General features: G+C 37.4%; 1 long non-coding RNA gene across 1 annotated transcript; it reads right to left on the reverse strand.

The window, feature by feature from the left end:
- Window positions 1-454: 454 nt before the first annotated feature.
- Window positions 455-5590, reverse strand: LOC114678184 (uncharacterized). The gene is made up of 3 exons (XR_003729458.2): window positions 5462-5590; window positions 1909-2442; window positions 455-829 (listed from the first exon to the last, which is right to left on the reverse strand). It is a non-coding gene; the product is annotated as an uncharacterized LOC114678184 (long non-coding RNA).
- Window positions 5591-7250: the final 1660 nt, after the last annotated feature.

Below are 7250 nucleotides of genomic sequence, written 5' to 3' on the forward strand. Positions count from 1 at the left end.
CAGAGGGTGATGATTTGACATGGAAACCAGGTCAGAGGCATTCATATTTGTACTGATCTAATTTTAGTATGCATATAGAGACTCCTTGCTGAGAACTGATTTTGCAAATTTTGCCCAGAATTGCAAATGTGAGCTCAGAAAGTACTACTCCCACAGCCTCCAAGGGGTCCATGGCCGAGCTTGTCCCATCTGCCAGGGGATTCTACCATTTGTGTAAAAGTAGCAGCTGCCACTTCTTTATGTTGATGTGAAACTCTTAAGCAAAATAAAAGATTGGCATCTGGGCTTAATTCTACTTTGATGGACACTTTTTCATGCTATATTTGTAAAGATTCCAGGGGGGATTTTTGAAATAATTAATGAGAAGAATGCATTTCTCAAAATTCCCATTTGAGTTTGATGTAGGGCAGGTTCTTGGCTTTGCTCAGGAAAGAATTCAAGAGTGAGCCAGTGGTAGAAGAAAGCAGTTTTATTGAGGCAGCAGCAGTGTTACAGCTCTGGGATTGCTCCTGCAGAGCAGGGTTACCCCAGAGGAAGTGCGTCGAGAGTGGCAGCATATGGACAGTTTGCAGTCACATTTATACCTACTTTTAATGACATGCCAATTATGGGGTGGGTTATTAAGGAATAGAAAATGGGCAGTAACTTCCTTGTGTTGCCATGGCATTAGTAAATGGCATGGCACTGGTGGGAGTGTCTTATGGTGATGAGCAGCAGGAGGTACGTTCAGCACCACTTCCCTGTTTCAGCCAGTCTTCAATCTGGTCTGGAGATGAGTTCCACCTGCCTCCTACCTCAAGTTCTCATACATGTTTTATTACAAATAAGTCTGTAAGAGAGAAACAGGATCTTATTACTTATGCTAGTACAAATAGGATTGATAAGGTGCTATATAAGCAAATACAGGAAAAAACTAACTTTTACCTAGTTTAAGTGTGGTACTTCCACATAACAGTAGCTACGCGTGTGAGGTTTTAAGATCATTGAAAATATGTTTATGAAAATGACATGAGGAAAACAACTTCCTTTTCAATGCCATTAGGAACATGGGGAAGAGAGAAACACATGTAAAAAAATGCACAGTTTGTACGATTCAAGTATATACAGATTGAAAAGGGGGTAAAAAGGACAGACTGAATAATTTTACCTGGTCTTGACTAAAAATCCATCCTAGCAGAGATGGACTGAGTCTTTTTTAAAAATGGATAGACAAGGTGGAAAAGTGCATTGCATACAAGGGGAATATCATGGGTATTGAAGGAACCACGAGGAGTTTGATAGGCTACAAGGTGGGCAAGATAAATGTGAAAACTAGAGATTTAGCTAGAAACAGGGAGTGACAGGAGTGACAGTTCAAGAGGCTGGTCTGATTGGGAATAAAATGAGAATCACTGGGGGTAAGGCTCCTGCATCAGGACTTTTAAATAGCTCTAAAGGTGATTATTATGTATTTCCCAGATCGATAACTACTGCCCTACTGCATCCTTTCCAATTTAGCATGCATATTATATATGAATAGTCAACATTTGATGTGAGGCTTATATATACATAATACCATAACTCAAGCAATGTTTCTTTATCATTACTCCTGCACACAACCAAACTATTATTGTCATTGAAGTTAGGATAGCCTGTGTGGAAAAGACATGAGAAAGGGGATGGAGGTTTCGGTAGAAGACTTCTCCAAGAGTCCTGGCAAACAGGCCCCATGAAGACAGGCAGTATCACAGGGGATGAATAGAAGGGGATGGATATAAGGTAATGGTAAGGAGGCAGAAGTGGCAAGACTTGATCACAGATGCAAGAAGGAGAAGGAGAAATCAACAGGGGCTCAGAGGTAGTTTGAGTGATTCTGTGGATGAACCTAGCATAAATTTTCCCACCTAAAAATATTCAGGTCTTACCCACCTGTGATGGTTAATTTTAGATGTCAAATTCATTGGGCCAAGAGATGATCAAACATTATTTCTGGGTGTGTCTGTGAGGGTGTGTATTAGTTTGGTTGGGCTTCTATGCTGAAATACCATAGACTGGTCAACTTATAAACAATGGAAATTTATTTTTCACAGTCTGGAGGCTGGGAAGTTCAAGATCAAGATGCTGGCAGATTTGGCACTTGGTAAGGATCCACTTTCTCTTAGGTGATACCTTCTTGCTCTGTCCTCCCATGGTAGAAGGGGTGAATGAGCTCTCTGCAACCTCTTTCACAAGTGCACTAATCCCATTCATGATGGCAGAGCCTTCATAACTCAATTACCTCCCAAAAGACTCCATATCTTCATACCATCACCTTGTGGGTTAGATTTCCACATATGAATTTGTGGGTGGGGAGGACACAAACATTCAGTCCTCAGCAGGATGTTTCCAGATTAGATTCACATTTAAATTGCTGAACTCAGTAGGCTGCTGTCCCCAATGTGAGCAGGCATTATATTTGAGGTTCTGAAAAGGGAGACAAAGGAGAAATTAGCCCTTTTTGCTTCCTGCCAGCTGCATGAGCTGGGACATCAATCTTCTCCTGCCCTTGTACTGGAATGTACACCATTGACTCCCCTGGTTCCCAAGGCTTCCCAACTGGAACTGGAATCATACCACTGGCTTTCCTCACACTCCAGCTTGCAGACTGCAAACCATGGGACTTCTCAGCCTCCATAATCAGATGAGTCAATGCCTCATAATAAATATCTTCCTGTTTACAGACATATCCTATTGATTCTGTTTATCTGGAAAACCTACTACTCTATCCTACCAAAACCAGCAGAAACACCACTTTTTCCATGCAATCCCTGCTATTCCCAATAGATAGTGATCTCTTCTGACCATCCATAGAAACTTACCTTTATTTCTCTGTAGTATTTAATATTTCTAGCCATTTACTGAAATAATGCACATGTGAATCTATATGGTAGGTAATCCATTAAAATCTCTTTCCTATCTAAGGACTTAAAATTCTGTTTGGTGAATAAATGAAAGTTTAGCTATTATGCCTCCTGGAAGTTCCTACTCTGAGATATTGGTTCAAAGCCAGTGTTCTTAATCCTTTTTGTGTGTCTGGATCATGTTGGCAATCTGGTAAAGCTTACAGATCCCATTTAGAACAATGTTTTTAAATGTACAAAATAAAATTCACAGATTTATTTAAAAAAATCATTTATACTGAAATATAGTTATCAAAGTAGTTTTGAAAAACAAACTTGCAATAGAATAACATTTGATTCTATATCAATGTATCAAATAAATTATATTTAAAATACAGACAAATTAAAAATAAATTTATTTTTTAAAGACTTGGGAGGATGTTGTTTTTATTCTTAATAAGAATATTAAACTGTGGAGAAGTCTTTGAAAAAGCTATAGGCATGTCATGTTGGATAAAAAACTGATTTTGGCCAGCTGTGGTGGTTCACGCCTGTAATCCCAACACTTTGGGAGGCCGAGGCGGGAGGATCACGAGGTCAGGAGATCGAGACCATCCTGGCCAACATGGTGAAACCCCATCTCTACTAAAAATACAAAAATTAGCTGGGTGTGGTGGTGCACACCTGTAGTCCCAGCTACTCAGGAGGCTGAGGCAGGAGAATCGCTTAAACTAGGGAGTTGGAGGTTGCAGTGAGCCGCCAAGATCTCACCACTGCCCTCCAGCCTGGCAACAGAGTGAGACTCTATCTCAAAAAAAACACAAAAAACAAAAAACCCCTCATTTTAATTTTTTTGTTATTATGTGTTACAGGTATGAAAAATCGTGATTTGCAAAGATCAGTTACTACAAATGGATTAAAACTTTCACAGCTACTTTACAAGACAGAGATAGCTTTTCCCAAGAAACGCGTGAATTCTCCATGATTTTTTTTTACTTAAATCCCAGTTGTAGTTCAGCTTTTCAACGGAAGACTAATAAATTCCTCTTTGGATAGATTATCAACTTAACATGCTTTATATCAAAGAGAAAAAAGAGAAGATGGTCCATAGTTCAACTTTGATGCCATCAAAATAAAATTACTTGTAAAGCTTTCTGGAATGTTTCCAAATTTCTTTTAAAGAAATTGGCAAAGAATTCTGCATCTCATGTTCAGAGGGTAAAGCGTCACCTCCAGTGTTGACAGTTGGCAAGGATGTCCATATTAGCAGTTTAGGCAAGAAAGTTTGTATATTTCCAAGGGTATCCATTATGGTGACATTAAGACCCATGCACTGTGTTCAAAAGGCTCTTGTCTTATACACCATTAAGAATTCCTATTTAAACGAGTTTTGAAAAAAATTTTAAAGCAATAAAAATTACTCATTTCTTCCTCATATTGATCAACAAATAATTGTAGATACCAAATATCGTAAAGTAGTATGAATGCACAGGCCACCACTGTGAGAATACATGACTTCATGTTTGGGGATGGTAGAGTTGATCAATAGCTGGCCAACAACATTGCACACTATAGTCATAAAGATTATGATTTCATGTGATCTTTCTAATTTAGAAGTAATAACGAATATGTTTTTGCAATATCCACAACAACTGTGATGTGATATGAAAATGTCTGAGTTTTTTTTGGTAATAAACTCATAGGCATACTTACACTGTTGTGGTTTATTATTAATAACTAGGCTCATAATTGAAGGGCAGTTAGAGTTAGTGATCACAAATGCGTATCTTTTTCTATCCAAGTTCATGAGCCCCCAAAATTCTGACTTCTTTTCACAGAAGCCCTATGCTAAAGGTAACTGAGACTATAAGTTTACTTCTGAAATTCCAAAGAAAAAGTATCAGATGTAATACCCATATATTTTCATTGTCCAAACCACCTTTGGAAGCAAAAACAGACATATTAATATACCTTCAGTATATTAATAATTACACCAGAACAATATTCTCCAAATTATCATTCTGGGCAAACTGAGATGTTTGGCCATGCTACCCGAGGTAGAAAGACTAAAATGGAAAAAATATATACTACAGAAGTCAAGGATGGGTTTATTTTGACAGAGATTCAGTTCACCCGTTTAACAAAGAATCACAGAATCTGAGAGAATAAGTAATTTCAATTCAAATTAATAGTTAGAATTGTTTGCTTGTATCTTAGCAAGTGTAATAAGCCACAGTCATCAAAAAAGTATTTTTCTCATATGTGAAAATAACTTAAAGGGTTTTTTTTGGGCACAATGCAAAATTTGCATTTATCCAATATTCACTTTCTATTAAAAATTTATCCTGGTTTGGGCAAATTATCTTAACATGCAAGTCTAAATTATTAAAATATTTAAAAGATGATCTTTTTGATCAATTACTGTATCATTTCCTGTTGTCATCCATGATTCTATGGTGGGTGCTTTATGAGTTCCTTATGCAAGAAAAGTAGGACAGGCATCAAAATGGTTGACCATAGGCCTATAAATTGGTATTCAAGAGCTTGAGCATGCAAGGTAGGTAGAGATTTGCTGAGCCTGACATTTTTCCCTGCAAACTCACCAGACCATAGTGTCCCAGTCCTCCTGGAGACACAGGTGCAGGGAAGAGGTAAACTGCTGCAGCATCTGTAATTCTTCTCAAGAGCCAAAGGAATCTCAGAAGGCCTGGTAAGGTCACAGGCTCTCCTTTATGGAGATGGAAAATTAAGTGAAAGAAAGAGACTGGGTCAGAAAGAAGAAAGACTACTTTTCTAGAGGTATGCTATATACCAAATATTTAGCATATTACCTCATTTAAAAACAAACCTGTAAAATGCTGTTATTTCCACTTTGTTATTGAGGACATTTAGGATCAAAAGAATTAATTTGCTGAAGGTTACAAAGCCAGAAAGTGCCACAGTCAAGTTTTGAACCCTGATCTTTCAGTCTCCTGCACTCTGCTCCACACTGACGTCTCAACCCAGTTTAAGACATCAAGAAGGAAATGGTGTTTCCTGTGCCTACCTCTTGCCCCAGGAATAATGCCTTCACTTCCTTCCGAATCAAAAGATGGTGAGGAATGGAAGCACAAAGGCTTGAGTTTCTGAGAGAAAAAACTCAGGTCCTTAGGAGTATCAATCAGGAATATTAAGGTTAAGTAGCCCCTGCTACAAATGTCGTTGGGCTATAAGAACAGAAAGTCAAGGTTTTTCCACAGCCCAATACTATTCTCATTATGATACAATACACTCATCAGGTTTTCAACCAAGTCAATTATGATTTGTATTCATTGTAACACCAATATAGATTCATCACAATGTATGTAGAAAACATGACTTGAAATATTGTTTCATCAATTCTTTCCCATGCTCCTATTCCATCCCACATTTTTTAGGCCTGAGCCATGTAAACGGAGCTGTTTCTGATTAGCAAAATTAGCTTCCCTCCCTTGTGGGTTAACATGTAACACAAAAGCCTTAACTTGAAGATAAGACTGATTGCCCTTTTTGAGTAAAAAGCTTTCAACAGAAATCACAGTTAATTGGAAAAGTTTCCCTTGTGATATAAACCAAAGGGGGGAAAAACAGGCACTACAATAAAAAATTATCAGAAATTTAATTTTTATCCTAAAAGGCAACATAAATTTAATAGCAATGGTAATTATACAGTTTATCTATTATAATTTTCTGTCAAGGTACTCCATAAATGTAAATAAGATTACAGTATTTTAAAAAACAACTGAAGAGGGAGGCTTCATTAATTCTTTCATTGATTAATCCATTTATTTAGCATCAACAATTTTTTACATATCAGCAATGTGCTTGGCACAAAAAAATACAGAAATAAATAAGACAGACGTAATGCCTGCTCTCAGGGAGCTCATAAACTAATAAATACAAAAACGTTTTTAAAGTATCCACTCTTTAATCCTCATTTCTGTCAGAAGTCTATGCAAACATAGCGAGGGAGGTTAAAAGGAGCAATAGATTTTAAGTCAAAAGGCCAGATATTGTTCTCACCCCAATTCTACCACTATCTCCATTAACATCTTACTTAAGATCCTTTTTTAGAAATGATAGGAACCAACTCATATCAGTTTAGGAAAAATAAAGGAAATTTACTAATATATATGGTAGGGATGATATTTCTTAATATGCAAATATTACCGGTTTCTCTCAAAACTTCTCTTCCCTCCATACCCTTCTCCCAAGTTTCCACATTTTCGTGCTGGACAGTGAAGATAATGAGAAGAAAGAATAGGAGAGGAAAGACAGGAAAAAACGAAGAAACAGAGTGGGAACGAGACATAAATCCATGCCTGGTGGAGTGGAAGGGAGAATTTTTTCAATGTGTCCTCTGAGTAGTTCCAA

Source organism: Macaca mulatta, chromosome 5 (genome assembly GCF_049350105.2).
Source record: "Macaca mulatta isolate MMU2019108-1 chromosome 5, T2T-MMU8v2.0, whole genome shotgun sequence".
NCBI lineage: Eukaryota > Metazoa > Chordata > Mammalia > Primates > Cercopithecidae > Macaca > Macaca mulatta.